The sequence below is a fragment of the Maylandia zebra genome, linkage group LG2, assembly GCF_041146795.1.
Source record: "Maylandia zebra isolate NMK-2024a linkage group LG2, Mzebra_GT3a, whole genome shotgun sequence".
Taxonomy (NCBI): domain Eukaryota; kingdom Metazoa; phylum Chordata; class Actinopteri; order Cichliformes; family Cichlidae; genus Maylandia; species Maylandia zebra.
In genome coordinates, this window is record NC_135168.1 from 34377362 (window position 1) to 34396664 (window position 19303).

The window sequence follows — 19303 nt, forward strand, 5'->3', positions numbered from 1 at the left end:
AAATGTAATATCCCATCCTATCATTATTCTGAGATCCGAGAGAGAAAAAGGCAATATGGGTGACCCAAGGGAAAGGTGTGGCGACCCTTGCTGTGGGTCAAGCATGGATTTGCACTCCATAGCACTGGCTACAGAGAAAACATCACTAATCTGACCCGAGAAGGTCGGGGCAAATATATGCGCACACACTCAGGCACATTCTCAGGCAAACACACTCTAATAGTCACATGCATGCACATGCACAAGCCCACACAGCTTACTCATAGATTTGGCAAAGGTGCAGAGGCTGATCACAGGATTTGCAAAATGACATATTCAAAGGCGTGAAAGAGAGAGGAAGAGTTGAGGAGGGTTGGCGGTGTGAAGTGGGGGGGGGGGGGGGGTTATCAAAGGATCATTTAGCAACATCTGGGTCCACAATCTGCATCCCCCTCCCACTAATTAGCTTCCCCTGCATCCTCATTTTTGCTCTCCCTCCTGTCCTTTCCATCTATGCCATCATCGTCATCCTACCCTCTTCTTCTTCACTTTCTGTGCACCAAGAGGCCCTTATTTTTTCAGTTTAGCTCTAATAGAAGCAAATGCAGGAGCACACCGACACACACACACAACTCTGAAAGAAAAAAAACACAACAGGAAGATACAAATATACACACACTGTTTGATGTAAGGTTGGTTTCTAATGCCATCGTCATGGTAACACTCCCTCGCTCCTTTGCACAAACGAACATATCCCAGGAATCTGTGTGAATCCTTATGTAACTGCACAACCCCGCAGACGTATAAAGAGACAGACAGAAAGACAGACCGATGGGGGGTGGGGGGGTGGGGGGGGTGTTGTGAGTCAGCGCTAGACCACATAGTGAGAGCTTCTGTCATCAACGGTATACCTTACACTGTGACAAGAACAGTATGTACCGCTGTGTTACTTCAGCCTCATTATAAGACACACACCACTACACACACACATACACGCTTATACACCCACCCACACACGCACACGCACACACATCTGAGGCTTCTTCAGTGCTTCACCACAGAGCGAGAGGTAGAAATAGCTGTTGAAATAGTTACGGCGACACCACTGGCTCATGTATCAGCATACTAATTACTACTTTTGTTTCCTGAGGGCCCTGAACATGTATGTGACATTGGGTGTGTGCGAAGAGGAAGTGCTGGACAAATGAGAATGGGGGTCAGTAGAGGCATAGATATAATGAAGTGACTGGCTATTTGTCACGGCAGAGAAGCATAGCACAGAAGGAAATCATGGAGGAAACACAAAAGAAGACAACGCCATGTGCTGGATTATTTATGCGGTCTTTGGGTTAAAATGCAAAGTGCATGTGTGAAAGCACATACGTGCATGGCATCCTGTATGTGACTGATGTGGAAAGAAGAGATAATTCAGTGTTCCAGGATGATGCTCTCCTCCTCTGCTACTTGTTTGCTTTAAGTAGGCATGGAGTATTTAATTTGGTGGGGTTTTTTATCACCCTTGCCGCGGCACTGATACATTTGTATATGTGGGTAGGTGACGCTCTGCCCTTGCTGGTGCCTAATATAGCCCGGTGTACGATTTACTGATAGATGAAGACAAGATGGGTGAATAATAGAGACGTGCTGATCTGGTACTAACATTGTATATCGACACGATATTGACTGAAATACTGACTCATGAAGTAAACATAAGGTCTCAAACATGGTGGGATAAAGAAACATATAAGGGGGGAAATAAATCAAAGAGCTAGTTCTTTGAATAAACATGGTATTGGAATCCAGTAAATAAATGCACAATTGCTGTTTTTTATAACCGTAGAAAAATCATCTTTCTCCAGTTACATAGATTTTATAATATATTGTGTGTAATCATTTTGCAGCACACTGAGTATCAAAGAATTGGCTTTTTTTGTGATAGCACTGATATTGTGGCAAATGCATCTTGATTAAATTGTGTCATGAACAGTGTTGGGGAGTAACGGAATACATGTACCGCCGTTACATATTTAAAATACAAAATATGAGTAACTGTATTCCGTCACAGTTACCGTTTAAAAAGGTGGTATTTAGAATATAGTTACTTTGTTGAAATAAATGGATTACACGGCGGTACTTTCCTGTTTCATATTGTCACGGGTCAGGACTGTTTGGGTTTTGTTTGACAGCTACGTTCTGTTGTTCCAGGCGGCAGCGTTACAGTTGCCATGGTTACAGGGTGACGCTCTCTCTCTGTGTGTTTCCTGGGTGAGAGAGCGCCTTTTTGTTGTTGTTGTGCTAAGCTAATAGGCAGAATGCTACAGGTATAGCTCTGAAGAATGTAGCATCATAGGCAGTGTAGTCGGGTGCTGCAGTGAGAATGGACTGCCATACCCGTTATGTGTCTGTGAGCGAGGGAGCGAGAAAAAGGAAAAGTACGAGCTGTCATCGAGCAAAAACGGGAGCTGGAAGCATGCAAATATAATAATAACCACAGCCAAGAAGAGTGCCTGACGAGCCCAGTTGTAAGTAAGCTATAAAGACTCGACTGTACACCGTTATCGTGTTTTCCTCCAAAACAATAAGTTCCGTTGGAGCAGCCTTTCAACGCCTCTCTCTGTCTCTCGCAAGCAAAGTTGACCCACACAACAAAGTAAAGCTAGTTTTCGGCTACGAGCCCGACAGGGAACCCACCGTATTAGCCACAGGTCCCTTTACTACGGTTCGGAGCCGCGGACCTTCAGTAACAGTAATAAATCACAGCAATAGGACATTCACGTAGTTGTAAACAGCATGATAATCTATTAAGTAATCCAAAGTATTCAGAATATGTTACTGTCATTGAGTAACGTAACGGAATACGTTACAGAATACATTTTGGGGCATGTATTCTGTAATCTGTAATGGAATACATTTTAAAAGTAACCTACCCAACACTGGTCATGAATGACTCTAGTTCCCAGCTTTATAATTATCTACTGCCAGTATTAGATCGGTAGACAGCATTGCCCAACACTCAAAGCTGTGATTTATACCTCATAGCAAGAAAAGTATAAAGATTATGTCTATAGATTTAAAGATTATGTTATATCTTTTATTTATTTATGCACTTTTAAAAGCAGACAGACTGGTGATTTGCCAAGGGGGTACATCGCCTTTTGCCTTGGTAGGTGGGAAAGGCTCCAGACCCCCCCCCAACAACCCGGATGAGGAGAAGTGGAAAAGAATGGATGGATGGAGGGGTGAATTTTTAAAGCACGCTGCTATTAGGCTGGTGCTATAAAACATAACACCTCTACTTCACACCAAGAGGAACTGGGATGCAACTCCTATACAGTACATGTTACAAAAGTTCCACAAGGGGGAGCTGTCCATTCACTACCAGACCAGTTTGTCACAGCCATAGACTGTATATAAAAGGTGGACATATGCCTGGTACCTTTTAGCTCAAAGTCAAATGTCAGACCTAGGAGTGATTTCATTCCTGAGCTGAATGTGTTTAATTTAAGTAAGGACTTTAGACCCCACATTCTGCATTTGACTGATAAACCAAAAGGAAACTGCAATCTCACACAGCAGCAGCTTGCCAGTCGGAAGCTAGCAAAACTTAAACTAAAGAGAAACCTGCTTTAATTTCCTTTTTAAGTCTACAAAATGAACATGATGTTGTATTCATTATTACATCAAATTAGTGAATGAGGGAATACCAGAGGCCTCTATGCAGTCAGACTTCTTGTTCAACCAGAGAATAGTCTCCGTCTGCTAGCCATTACATCCTGCAGATCTGAAGCTTCTCTGTCTTCCCTTTAAATTGTATTTGTTTTAAATGTTATATACCTATGTGGTATGTGACTTTTGTTGCTATGATGCCAGGTCTCTCTTGGAAATGAGATTTTTAATCTCAATGAGATTTTTTACCTGGATAAATAAAGGATTAATAATAATAAAAAAATTAATGTTCCAGATTCCTGAGAATTGCAAAAGAAAGTGGAAATCTGAGGAAGACTTTAAAAACATGAATTTTGCAAAATAACTATTAAAAATAGTAAATATAAGTTAGTCTTAACATCTTAACACAACTTTATATTTTGTATTATGTTTATGTGCTTATCTGTGGTCTGTGTAGTGTGCTTGTACTGAACATGTGCATGTGAAGGTGAGTGACTCACTACTGCTGCAGACCAAATCTTTTTTTTTATTTTTATTTTTATTTTTTTAAATGACATCAGAAACAGCAGTATGCGACATTACGTGATGGCAGAGCTTCAGTTCATCCTTTGTCATTTTTTTTTTTTTTTTAATAAATAGGACAGGGGGAATGAATGAGAGAAAGAGGGGGAGAGAAAGAAAGAAAACCAAAGGGGAGAAGAGACGGTGAGAAGGGGGGGGAAGAGAGAGAAAAAAAAAAAAAGAACTCCTGGGTCACCTGTATGGAGAAAAAAAAAAAAAAACAAAACAAAAAAAAAAAACAGAGGAGACAGCAAACAACAAAGAGGAACATAATAATAGAGAAAACAAAGCACCATCACAATAAACTAGCTAGTCATAGATATCAATATTTACTAAATAATAAACGATATTGTGCAGCACGCAAGATAGACAGCGCACAGTGTGCTTTGAGGCAGCAGCCAAGAAAGCTTTAGTCCGCGTCTGTGAATACCCATGTGTGCATACCTGTGTGGATCAGCATGCTTGCATTCCAAAGGTTTCTCCATGTAATGATCTGCTAGGGAGTGTGGGGGGGCCACAGCCCCGTCCTCCAGGGTGTGAAGCGGGTATGGAGGAGATCAAAACTCCAGACATCCAGAGGCCCCCAGAACACAAGAGACCAAGGAAGACCAACAGAGGGGCAGCCGCGCCACTGTTCCAGTAAGAGCTGAGGAGAGTCCCAGATGAGGGCTCGCCCAGCAGCCGCGGAGCAGAAGTCAGGGGGAGTTGCAGTGACGCGCCCGTGAGCTCCGCCGGCCCCCAGCTGTGCCTGAGTGACCGAGCCCCAGGCCGAGAGGCCGGGGGCACCCCACCTCCAAAGGGGCCCGAGCGAGCCCCAGGCCCCAGGCCCCGACAAGCGGCCGCCAAGGAGTGAGCCGGTGTGTACCCGGACGCCCACCCCCAGACACAAAGAACCACCAACACACCGACACCTGAGGGAGTCCGCCACCGGCAGGGGAAGTGGTGGTGGGTGGAGATAGGCCTCCAAACCTTGGAGGGCCTGAGGTGTCCCCAGAGAGGTGGCGTCTGATACCCAACCTGACATATAGACACAGACATACAGGCACACACAGACACAAACATCCATTCCCACCCTCATGCTCTCATATGCACTCACTCCACACTCAACCAACGTGGAGACAGACATAAAGAGACGCTGTACACACAATCACACTCCCCAAGCGTACTCTACAAACCGGGTCTAGGTACCCTTGCCCCTGGAGGGGGGAATTGCACCCAGACCCAGGTGGTGTTACCCTTTTCCCTGCGGTGGGGAGAGGCAGACCACCCCGACTCCGCAGCAGCAGGGAGGCCCCACACCCCAGACCGCAGTCGGACGGCCAACTCCTCCTACTAGCCCTCCCGCTCCAGCAGGCCGCAGAGAATGGGGGTGGGAGAAGACTCCAAACCTCCCTCCACCCGCTCATTGTAGTGTTGATGCATATGTGTTCTAAGGTGCAATTAAAACCCAGGAGGGCATGGAGCTACCTGCCAAGGAGCAGCAGGTAAGCGCATAGTCCCTCCTGCTAGCCCTCAATGACTAAGTGTATTTAAAATTGAGAGGTGGGCAACGACGTCAGGGGTGAGGTATACACCCTGATGGTGATTTGGACTCCGTGATTGTGCCCACCCCCAAGATCCTATATGTATGTGTAATGAGAGTGTGAATAATGTGAATGTCTAAGTTCTGATTTTATCTTAATGAAAATTGGGTTAAGGTCAAGGTTACACAAAATTTGAAAATCAGTAAAAACTTTATATTATGCACAAGTTTTTATGCATTATCCTAAAATTTCACAACCTTAGAGAACATGTGTACCTAGGCTGACTAAGCATTTGAACTTGACTTTCATTGTTTGTGGCAAAGGTCAAATTTGACCGTGAAAAAAAATGTAAAGAAACCATATTGATTAATATATCAAATTAAAAGGGTATAGAGAGAGCTGCATAGAGACAGCTGCGCAAAACACGTTTTGTTGTAACAAAACAACATAAATACAAGTTTTATTATAGGCTTGCCCTTAGAGTGCAGTTAAATGATATGTTTTAAATGATAGCAGAGAATTAATCCAATATAGTGAGTAAAATATGAAGCAAGTTGTATTATATAATGCACTGCATTTTTTTTCACTGCAAACATGGATCACATATCTCTGTTGGAAGCAACATCCACAAGCTACTTCACAAAAGAGACGTACTGAAACAGTTAAGGCCTTTCCACTGCACCTATCACAGACTGAAAGAAAGAATGGGAAAGACTCAGCCACTGTTTCTCCTGGTGAAGTAGAGACATGGAAAAAATCCTCTGCTGAACTATAAATCAAAGCCCGGAGAGCTCCCTTTAAATTCACTTAGAGTATGAATTTTTTTTCCCGTGTGTGACTGAGATTTTTCATGTTTTATGCTACTCTTGTAGGATCCTGTGAATATAGTTTGTAGCTGCGAGACACAAATTATCATTCATGTCCTTTTCAAAACTATACATTATGCCTGTAACTTTGATTGCTGTTATTTTGAATTTGATGTCACAGCAGGAAAATAACCTGGATAGAATACAATAAAATCTTGCAGTAACATTATCACAAAAACATCTGAAATCATCCCTCATCTCAGGTCGCAAATTTAAATTCGAGAACACAGATGATAAATAGGGTTTTATAAAAACTTGGAGTTGAACTAACAGCCAATTCTCATTCACGGAAATGGATTTCATCAAGAAATGTTGTTTCCGGGGTCTTCTGAGCATCCACCTGTTATATGTTTCCAGTATGTTTCCCTCTCACCTCATTAACTGACAAGCGGTTCAATTTGTGCAACTTTGTTTCAAGCTGCTTTAAGGAGGCGAGGTGAGGAGGTACGGTGGCTCGTTCACAATTGGCTCCTCGAGATTATCATGTTTTAGAAAGCTTCCCGGAGAAGCCGTGAGCCCAATCATCTCTTCTACTCCGAGACAGAGTATGTCTGTTTGCGGCAAAGCCTGCAGTGCATGAAATCTGACTGTCAGGGTCTGCTGACGCACCTGCCTGCAGACACGCACTGACGCATTCACACACATGGACAAACACATGCTGAAGCTAGGTAATTGGGCGCACGAAGCCAAAGAACAAGACAGACAAAATCTCCCTTCCTGCCTTTGTGCGGTGCGCGTGTGTGCGAGCGGTTTTCTGTGTTTCAGTTCAAATGCCCTGGCACACTTTCACCATCCTAAAACCAGGCAATTTCCTGTGAAGCCATCCGACTGTGACAGCTGCAGGTGCCTAATGGGCAAGGCTTAGGAAACAGGGCATTACCACAATCCGGCAAACTCAATTGTATTAATCCTCGGGATTAGCAGCTTTAATTCTCGACACGTTTCCAGTTTAAAAAGTCTTATTTCCTTGCTGAAAATGGGAGCGGCACGTGATGAGAATGCTCGACTTCTTCAAGTGCTGCACAAGAGTTTCCTCCTATTTTTTTGTTCTTAAGTAAGAGCTTGTTTAAACTTGGGCATCAAGCCAGAATAACACACTTTGTTGTCATGTCATGAGAAATTAGGATTTTCCTCCCTCCCCCTTTTTTTTAAACTGCAGACAAAGTATGACCACAAGTGGAGGACTAATGAGAAAATCCTTCACAGTGTGTTTTTAAGATGCGCCTTCAAACCTCTGGTTTACCTGTCAGTTTCACGATGAGTGTGCTTCTTGCTAATTAACCCTGCGATCAATCTCTTGCTGGTACCATAGAGCCACTATCTTAACCCCACTCTGCTCACGGGGCCCTTAGACCATTGAAAGCTGTCACTTTTAATCTCCCTCCCTGCCACCATCCTCCCGTCTCACACACGCACAGCTTTCAAATAAGGGATTTAGATTACAGTGAACAGTGCTAGCTTCATGATGATGAAGTGTGTGCACTCTGAGGTTGAGCCTTATTGGAATTCAGATGATGTTTGTTGACTCCCTTCTTATAAACAGGTGGCTGTGTGAAGATAACATACAGCATATTGTGCAGACGATGATGTTCCTCCACACGCGCGCACACACACATTCACACCACCGGATGTGTGCACGTGTATGTGCGTGCTCTTTTTTTTTTTAAGCAGTCACAGGTACATTTATTAATCTCTCTATTTCAGAAGTGCGCAAAAGCCTTTCAGGTGCGTGAGCAGGGATTCCTGAACAGATGTCACCTCGTATCCACCCAACATGGAGCTGCAATCGCAAAACAAAACCAGCTTTGTTTTGTTGCCTTTGCTGCAGAAAAGTGCAAAATAAAAAGGCAGCATCTCTTCTGTTTTTTCATACCCTACTTCCTGTATTCTCGAAGAAATACCTTCAGTTTATTTTCACAGCTCACTTTCACCTATTAAAATCATACGAGTTATTCAGATTTTCCTGAAAGATGGATGCTTTTTCTTTCTTTTAAAAAAATGCACTTCTCATCTATTTAGGAGAGGTGGTTAGTAAGGTTTTCTGGATTTCTGAAGCACACACATGCTCACAGACACACAGGCACACACAAATCGTTTATTGAGCTCCTGATTGTCAAGGTAACAAGACTCGACTGTCACCTCAGTGATCTACAGTACCCCTCAGTACCTTTTGTCCTGAACAAGGACAAAAGAGAAGAAGAGAGGATACATGTGTGTGTATATGTCTTTTTACCACAAAAACAGCATATATGTGCACGTGTGTGTGTGTCCCCATGATTTGTTGCTAAACTGTTCATCCTAAATAATAAAAGATGAGGGAGTTTTTTTTCTCTTCTGACAATCTCTTACTTGTCTTTACCAATACTATGTCTGCATGCAGACCTTGCCACTTCACATCCGGCAGCAACCCAACCTCGATATTGATCTCTCGTCTCAGAAACACAGGCTGACGGTGATGACGGAGCCATTACAATTCATCATAGCTAAGTCAAACAGATCCCTGTCTACGTGGGACAGTTTTAGGGAACTTTTGCATTGTTTTCTTCTGCAGTCTATGTATAAAGTAATAGATAAAAAAGGAACATTTTCTTTGGTTTGGATGTTATTGTTGGGTCTTCAGTTTCTCCTCCTTTTTTGTGCCTCCAAAAAAGGCGCCATAAGTGAGATCAACTAATGTCGCGGTTTCTTGGTCACCAGAAGATTTGTGTGCAACCTGTTATAAATAGCTAGATGCTCCTTTAATAAATAATCCTCTCTTTGAAAAGCCATAGTGACTCAGCCAGCCCACATAGCGTTTATTTGAAAATTACGGTTAGCCACTAAAAGCCCTCTTACTGTATAAGGTCACAAAAGACAGCATCATCATTAGCTGTTGACAGAGGAAGGTATGGTTAAGCAGAAGAACCCAAAATACATCTTGTTTGATTTTAGAGAAACCAAAATCAAAATGCTCTGAGTGCTGTTAGAGAAGGAGCTTGCTTAAAAAGTGAGTAAAGATATTCTTCTGAAATGTACCTCGATTACACCCCAAACCGAAACATTTAGTCTATATTGTGTCATTTTAGCCTGACTGTTGAACTTAGGAAACTCGCAAAGGGACCATTTGAGAGTTCTTCTCAAGTTCTATCCCAAAGAACTTTAGCATTTTTAAATGTCACAAAAATTCTCACAGATATACTTCAAAGAATAATTCGGTATGAGTGAAAGACTTTTTTATTTTTTCTCACAAAAGCATTTGGGTATATTTTTAAATTTCTCTGAATTCAGCCAAGCATGGAAAAAAAATTTAAAGTCCTGGTTTAAAAGAGACCATCAAGTTGAAATGGTATAAAAATGGCAAATAATATTTTGCATGGTTATGAGTTTAGAAATTGTTATTATTACTACTTTGGGTATATACATTTTTATAATTCTTACTTTGCTTAACAACAGGTCGCAAATGATAATAATAAAACAGAAACTATAACTTTTATAAAGTAACATAAACCTGCCCTTTCTTGCTCCTTGGTAATAAATCTTATGGTAAATGAACTGAATCTTATAGCACTTTTCTACTCTACCAGACTAACTTATACAGCATGTATCATTTACCCATTCACATTCATACAAGCACCATTTCTATGCAGCAATGCTTTCTTTCTAACATTCAAACACATTTGTACTCTGATGGATGCACTGGAGAGCAACTTGGGCCCAAGAATATTTGGCATGCAGACCACCAACTTTCTGATTAGTAGATGACCTGCTCTACCTCCTTAGTCACAACCACCCCTGACTTATATATGTTGGAAAGCCTGTTTGTTTTCTTTAAATGGTGCCACATTTGTAAGGAAAATGCATTTGTGGTTTAGCAGCAGAGTTGTGTATGTGGGTTGTTCCCATTAAAAACTTTCCTGGTCTTCCCTGCTAGTGTCAAACAGCTTATTCCGCTAACAAACTGGTGCCTCAATAGCATGTGGAAGAACCATACACAACCAATACAGCCTGGCACTTCCTCCTCATGCTGGTCACCAGCTTGGTCACACAATGCTGTGGGATGGCATCTAGTTCTTCAACCAGCATTTGTGTTGATCCTAAAAGTGTGCAGTAGTGTTGAGGTCAGGATTGTAGGGAGACTGCTGAATCCTCTCCACTCCCAAATTCTGGAGGTAGTCCCTATTAGACCCCACTTAGTTGGGGTGATCATTGTCATACTTTCATTGACTACATTTGGCCCACATACTCAACATTGCTGCTCAATCCACAAATGTATTTTCCGTATAAATATGGCGCCATTTAAGGGGAAACAAACAGGCTTTCCAACGCTATAAGATTAATTGCCAGGAATTGTTGCTACAACAAAGAAATAATTAATCAAACATTAATACCTAACTTTTGGTTTATCGTGTTTATTATTTCTAAGAATTAAGGCGTTACAAAAATAATTCCCAACATCTATATAGATGTTGATAATGCTGGCACCTTAGGCAGTTTATATGGTAAATTTCTATAAGATTGTTTAACATGTCAACAAGGAATAAGGGAGCAGATACACTACAATCCTTATAGTGAACTCAAATGGTATAGATATATTATTTCACACCATTTCCCTCTAATCTCACCAAAAGAGATACAATATGAGGGCAAATTAGTACTTTAAGAGGGTTTAGGAAAGTGGACAAGACTGCTTCTGTGGAGATTTTTCATATTCTCAGCCAAGAAAAATAAATAAATAAACACCTCCCCTCATCCTACACACTATTTTAACTTTATATTGAATGTTAAGCTGCTTCATCTTTTTATCAGTGACAGTTTATCACTTCTCCATGGTGACTAACATGGTCCTTGTTGATATTTTTTATGTGTTTTGCTTTTATCATTTGCTGCATTTATTAAGTTATAGTGTTCTCAGTATTGTTGAATTTGTATTTGTACTGTATGTTCATCTCTCCTTCTGTTCATATGCATGCCCTCTATCATTTGTGTTTATTATGTATTTGTTAACAGATTTTTGGATATGCAACATCTACATCTATGTGACTGCTGCATGAGACAAGAATCCAATAGAGGCCTATATCTATCTAAGAGCATTTGTAAGCAAATGATTCCAGCAATTAAAATTAGTTTAACTATATATCATAAAAATATATACATTAAAAAAAACATCCGAGTCCTCTTTAACACAATGCAGATTTTCAAGCTCCTTTAGAAGAAGAGTCATAGAAAATTATTCAACTATGTGCTTATCTGGAAAACTGAACAAATCAAAGATGGATTGGAAGCACAATCGTGCAGTCACAAAAATAAAATGTTATGGCCGGGAAGTGTGAACACAAACTGGCAGAAAATCTTGTTCACTGTAGGAGATCAAAAGCAGAGACAGATCTCTAAGAAACACACCAACCAGCCACTCTTTGGTCATTTACTGACATTGGTTGACCGATAACAGGAAGTAGAGACTGTATAACAGGACAGACTGCAGACCTAAAAATTGTCAGATGCCATGTAAAAAATAACAGATTTGAAATGATTAAGGCAGCACAGTCGCACGGTTGTTAATAATAATGGATTGGATTTATATAGCGCTTTTCAAGGCACCCAAAGCGCTTTACAATGCCACTATTCATTCACTCTCACATTCACACACTGGTAGAGGCAAGCTACGGTTGTAGCCACAGCTGCCCTGGGGCAGACTGACAGAAGCGAGGCTGCCATATCGCGCCATCGGCCCCTCTGGCCAACACCAGTAGGCGGTAGGGTAAAGTGTCTTGCCCAAGGACATAACGACCAGGACAGAGAGCACGAGGATCGAACCGGCGACCTTCCAGTTACAGATACGCTTCCCAACCCCCTGAGTCACGGTCGCCCTCAACAGTTGGCACTGTTGCCTCACAGCAAAAAGGTCCTAAGTTCAAGTCCACCATCAGGCCCAGGTCTTTCTGTGTGGAGTTTGCACGTTCTCCGTGGGTTCCCACAGTCATGCAGATGGTGGGGATAGGTTAATTGGAAACACTAAATTGCCCATAGGTAGGAATGCAGTGCAATTGGTTTTCTCTTGTCTATTTGTTCACCCTGCGATAGACTGGCAACCTGTCCAGGGTGTACCCCGCCTCTTGCCCTAAGACAGCTGGGATAGGTTCCAGCTCCCCCCGTGACCCTGAAAAGGATAAGCAGAAGTGAAAGGATGGATGGAAATTATTAAGTAAAATAATAGTTCCTGTCTACTTTATTGTGTTATTTTCTTTTCTTTGTTTTTTGTGGGTTTTTTCTTACTCGGAAAGATTTATTCAGCGATGCATCAAATATTACCTCTTTACACTTTCCACACCTGAATTTTAAGCATTTAGAGAGCGAGGTGTCCGGGACGCAGTGTCATCATAGACGATAGCACAACCTTTCAAGAGGTCAGTGAATGTGCACCCCGAGGTCAGGTACATGCTGCAGATGCTTACAGTCATTTTCATACCTTTTGTTCTTTGCTGATATAACTCAAAACTAAAAACACTCTGATACAGGGATTTAAAAAGAGCACCACTGCACCATCATTTAGCAGCTAATTGTTATTTTAATTGTCAGAAATGAACAACGCTCAGTTTTGTTTTCCTGCAGGGCCAGGGATTGCGTTCAATACCCTTCTCACGTTTAGTTCTCACAAATGAGCAAATTCGTTGGTTGTGCCAGTCATTTAATTTACAGGCGGGTGGACTGAAAGGATTGATCATTTGCTTAATCTATTCAAGCCCTTCAGTTGTGTGAATGCTTAACACATCGCATTTATCCCTGGAAGAAAGTTGAGGAGGAGATGAGGGGGAGAGATGTTGAAAGAGAGAAGATGCATAGAGGATATTTACTTTGATGTGCTTGCAAACAAGGCCTTAGCTCACCCTAAAAGAAGATATTTCAGGAAGAGTGATGTAATGGATGCGCATAAACCCCACAACACTAACAAAACTATGAACACACACAGACACTATTACAGGCAACAAATTCAGATAGTCATTCCTTAGAGTTACCTGATAAGGTGCATTACAAACATGTTTTTTAGAACAGTGCTCGAATCTTCCATCTATCTCATTCCCCCACTCTCTCTCTCCTTCATCTCTCGCTCTATCTCGACTGTTTTTTCCCTCTCTTTTCATCTCTGTCACTGTCCTCCAGCTGGCTAGGTGAGATAACTCCTCCACACCGAGATACTCTCAGCTCATTGGCCCAGCAATGGAACACAGGGCACCAGTCAAACACTGCATCATTAGTCGTGTAGATCATGAGCTGAGCCAGAGCGCTTATCAGGTCTTACTGATCCTGCTCTGTCCTAACCCATCCCACAAATCCAACAAGTCTTCAGGAAAAAAAAGCATGCAGAGTTTCAGCTGCTTACCAGCTCCATTTTGTTTAACACCTAATTCCTCTTTGAATACGGAGTAATCAGACTTGTTTGACAGACAAATCAGTGCTCTCAGAATGGCTGACAAAGTAAAGAGATTATTTTGAGAGGCCTTTGCATATTTGCATTAGAGTCCCTTCATTCTGTTGGTTTAAGGCTGATAAAAAAGCTCTGGGCAGGATTTAATTTGTTTGAATGTGGTTAGTAATTACACTTCAGCCAGAGTTCTTCTTGTTGAATAACAATGTCGCCTTGCTTTTGTTCAGGGGGGAGCTAAATAAATTGCCCAATCTATTTCCAGCACTTAAAATCATCTTCCATCAGGCCAGATGATGAAAAATAACTTAAGCTGTGTGCAAGTGTCGATATGTGTGCATACAAATGTCTGTGTCGATGCCTGTAACGTTTAATGTGTGTTCAGAGGCATTTCTCTGTCCACCAGACTGCAAGGAGAGAAAAATTGCAAGGGAAATGAGTGTGTGAGAGTGTGAGAGCAAGAGTGGAATAGCGTGACACAAATTCACATTCATACCACAGTACAAACCCTGTTGATGTATTGTTGAGAAATGTGTATCTCAATTGGTTAGCGAGTGGTTTTTGGACATTGCTAGCTGTCACTAGCTGAAACTGCAAATCGGGTGCTACACCAGAATTCTCTTTATGACTGATGCTGTCAACACACTGCAGTCATTGTGCCAACTTGACTGCAAGCACTCACGAACTATAAGCAGAATGCTAGCAAAATCTGAAAAAGGGCAAAACAAAAAACTGTGGTTTGCAGTAGTTGTGCCACAAAACATGTTCACTGCAGCACTGAGGCAGTGCTGCAGTGAACATGTTTTAAAAGGCTTAACATTTACTCCATTTCCAGTTTGTGTTACACTTTTCACAGTTTCGCCACTGCTTGAAGAATATTGGCAAGTGTTTGCAGATATGTCAGTGTGTTTTTTATGAACTACAGGAAAATTTAGCAGCCCAGAAACTTTACCACCAGCACACATTGTTGTGTGCCTTAACTTTCAGTCTTTTACCCAAGCTAATCTGCCATTTTTTTGAGGGGATAAGAGATCTGATCTAGATTATCATATTAAGATTTGGGACACATCATCAGTAGTGGACCTTGGATTCATTGGGTGTTTCGGCCATTATCTAGACACCCTCATCCAAAGAGGCCCTGCCAGGGTTGATCAGGCCCTGGAGTGTGTCACTGGTTTGTGTTAAATTGTTATTTCAAATCTTCTTTCTTCTCTTTAGTTTCCTACAGTTTATTTTCTCCTATCTATTTGCTGCAACGGAGAAATAATACTTACCTCTTTAGCATTTACAGAGCCTAACTTCTTCAAAGGGATAGAAAAGGTGATATAGAGAAGTAAGACAAAACGTACAAGATAGGCGAGAGCAGAGAGGAGAGCCGGAAGGGGGGCGCCCGATCTGGCTTCCCACACCTCTCCGCCAGATTGGGCTGTATGCCCTACCTCCCCACTGCCTACCAGAAAAGGGAAGTGGGAAAGAACACTGAAAAAGCCATTATATGAATATTTTTGCCAGTCACTTGGGGAATACACATTTTTCTCTTGCACCAGGTGGTTGCTGACCAAATTCTATGCCTGTTTTATTGAGGCCTTATCCACTTTACTCTACATTGTCATATGTCTAAAGTGGCAGTCCAGTTAATGTCACATGGTTAGCAGTTCTCTCCAGGTCTGAAAGTCTTTTTTCAGCCACATTCATTACCCTTCTCTTTAAAAAGAATGCATGTTTGCAGTTTGGCTTCATTTTCTCAGAAGCCTGAAGTTACATCTTGTCATTTATATTGTCTGTGGTTCAGCCTTATGCAACCACCATGTTTTCATGCCTGACTAAATATAAACCTAACCAACAGTGCTAAAGCTAATTTTTTGACACAAGCTTAACATGTTGTATATGGTTTTGTGTGCACTGTTCTCTCTCTGTACTAAGCTAACAGGTGAGGAAAAAGGTTTGTACAATTAAACAGCGGATGCTGTTAAAAAAATGTTCAAATACTGATTATGCTAATGCTAAGGTGCTAATTACATTATGGTTTTTCTTTGTCCTCTTCCAACAACGGTGTTATGTTAAGTCATCTAAAAGTGACTGAGTAATAAGAAGGGTTGGACGATACCTTCATTATCATCAAAGATTTGTGCCATTAAAGTTCTTTTATGTACAGTGTTCAAACTAATTAATTAATCAAAGCTAAAGTTATGAAGACAAATTTGACAGCACAAATTATTAAGTGTCACCTATCTTTTGTATCCATTAGCCACTGACGAGCTTCATATTTACCTTTACTTTCTCTTCTACCCACAAGCAAAGACAGATGAGCATACTCTGCAAACATTCACAAACTGTGACCAAAATGAGAAATCATGCCTCCAAACACACTCTGTACAGCAAATATTAATGAATGCATAGTATTTTATTCCATGTAGTGTAAACTACATAAAATGTAGTGTAAACTTAATTACCCACCTCTGCCCTCCCCAACCAATTAATACTAGTTTTTAACAATTCCCAACCTGTTAACCTTATTTAATTAGTATTCTTATATTAACTGTCTGACAGTGATTAACCTTCAACAGGAATTTAAGAAGCCGCTGTAAATGAACAGCCTGAGAGCAATTTAGTCACAGAACTGTTGTTAGTTATTTGCCATTACTGTAAATGTTGCTGTACTTGAAGCTTCTCTGCAGAATTGACAATAATTACTAGAGGCTCCATTTTTTACTAATTTCCTGTCATCTTATAGTGTCATACTGAAACCATTGAGCTAACTGGCTTCAGACTCTTGCTTTTAAGAAACAAGTATGGAATAAGTGGGAGATGGAATATATATATATATATATATATACACACACACACACATACATACATAGTCGGTGACAGTACAATTTAAGCTGTTACCAGCTGTTGGTTAGTGCTGAGGGATGACTGCACCCTGGTGGTCCCTCATAGGCTGTTAACTTCACTTTAATTTTAAGCCAACAAATTTTAAATAGTCCTGTGCTGCCATCCTGTGTTTAGTACAAAGAAAATAATTGTTTTAATGTGTCAGAACAGGCCTTTCTGGATGTTAAAAAAAAAAGAGAGTGAGAGAGAGAGAGAAAATAAAAAATAAAAGAGTAGTTCTTACATATCATTTATCTATTCATCTATAGAATTATGTATGGTTCTGCCATTTTTTGCCTATGGGATCTCAGTATGTGCTCTTCTCTACTGGTATCATTGATTTAAACACTGTAGCACAAACACAGATTTGAACCCACAAAAGGTGTACTGGTCTATTACCACTCATCAACGGGAAGTAGGATGTCAGATTTTTCTGACAAGTCAGTTGGCTTCTAAGGCTGACCTTTGTCAGAGCGTGTCTCCTCTCCCACCCTCAGATATAACATTTCAAGCAAAAAGGTTAATTTTGAGGGCCTGGACAAATTAGAGAAGGTCAGAAATCGTCTTCCCCCTTCACAACATTACAAGGAAACAAACAGCTTATTAGAAAGATATGCTTGAAAGGCTGAATCAGTGTGTGACTTGAAGAGCATTGAAATATAATGAGCTCCAGAAGGCATTCACGTAGGATAGTGTGGATTATTTAGAGACTGTATGTAGGTTTCAGCAAGGTTTGAGTTGAGTCTCAATATAACCAAGTTGCAAGATATGATTAATTTTGTTGTAATTTTTTTTTTTCAATTCTGTGTGCACAATGGATTGGGCTAAATGAAGAACCTCAAGACTTCAGCCAGTAGGTGGTGCTGTAGTTTCCTCAGAGACCACTTTAGAGACAGTGATCTTAATATAACGTTGATGTAATCCAGTAAAGCCCAAAGTCATCCAGTAATGTGATGTCACACATTAACACAGTGCTTACCAGAGGTCATTTTGCTTAAATCACCGCATCATTTCAAGGGTTGGGCTCAGACTGAAAGGGCTAAGTGCTTATGTGCTTATGTATCGTACTATATGTTGGTGCAGGGAATTTATAGCACAATGTAGCAAAAGTGAACATGACTGGCAACATGGTATCAGTAAATGAAGTACCACTCATGCCATATTGTGCAAAAGTTTTGAGCCATTTTTCCTTATAAAATAGAATTTTGCACTAACAAGGAAATTCCCAAAGACAGAAAATCTGTGGCACCAGATGCTATGAAGTGAGGAATACAAAGGTATAACTTTTAGTTTAAATAATCATCAATATGTGCAGAGGAGGTCAGGAGAGATGTACACACGCATCTATAAAACACAGTGGAGGCTCTGTCATGGCTTGGGACTGCGATTCAGCCAGTGATGTTTGGGATCTTTTGAAAATTTATGGAATTATGATGCAGAAAAACACTGTCAGATTTTGATCCACCATGCAGTACCATCTTGAAAGTGTGAAATGCTTTATTTTTGCAGCATGATAATGATGCAAAAAAAATGACCACTGCAGTAAAAATATATCTGGATTCAAAAACAAACCATTGAACACGTTCACTCATAGATTGTCCTCCAAGACCACTGACTACTACAGGCAGCTAAGTTGCCTGGGAACGTTCAGGCTTTATTGAAGACTAAAGGTGGTAATACCAAATATTGACTTCAACCGTGTTAAAATTGTACAAACAATTGTACAAACAATCTATTTTCATTTTTTTCATAAAATATATAGCAAGAGGGAGAGATGTGCACAAAAAAGAAAGGAAATCGTAGATAGAATTTATTGGGGATAAAAGAATTAAAATTTATGAATGATGTCATTTCATATCCAGTCACTTGATTCCATTCCAGGTCATGTTGACTCATCATCTATGCTGATTGGAGATGAGCTGTTCTTTTTTGAGATGGGTTTCCTCAGCAGCTGCCATCGGCAGACTGTAACCGTACCTCTGGGAAGATTAGAGAGGAATGAGTAGCGGGCTTCATGATGTCAGGAAAGGACCATGAGCTCCTCACATCACAACTTTATTAGTGTACGATGTAATCAAGAGCTGTTTGAGCACCAAGTGAGTTAGGTGGAAAATAAAACCACCCACATACAGCTGCTAATGAGTAATAAATGATTAATGATTTCCCCGTTAATCCTCTTAGTTTAAAGGATAGTAGAATATTGTTTTTAGCCTAGCACTACAAAAATTCAAGAAGAACCAGTTTATTGACATTAATACATGCATGCAGAATAAAGGTGCATATTTTTTTCATCATAGGTGTTTTTATTTAATTTTTTGTGTCCTATCAATCCCAAATTTTCATAACTTAGTTGGCCACACTTTTCCTAATGATAGACCTTTTTTTCTATGTCTGCTTTCTTGGGTTTTTTTTCAGTGTGTAACTACCAATTTGGT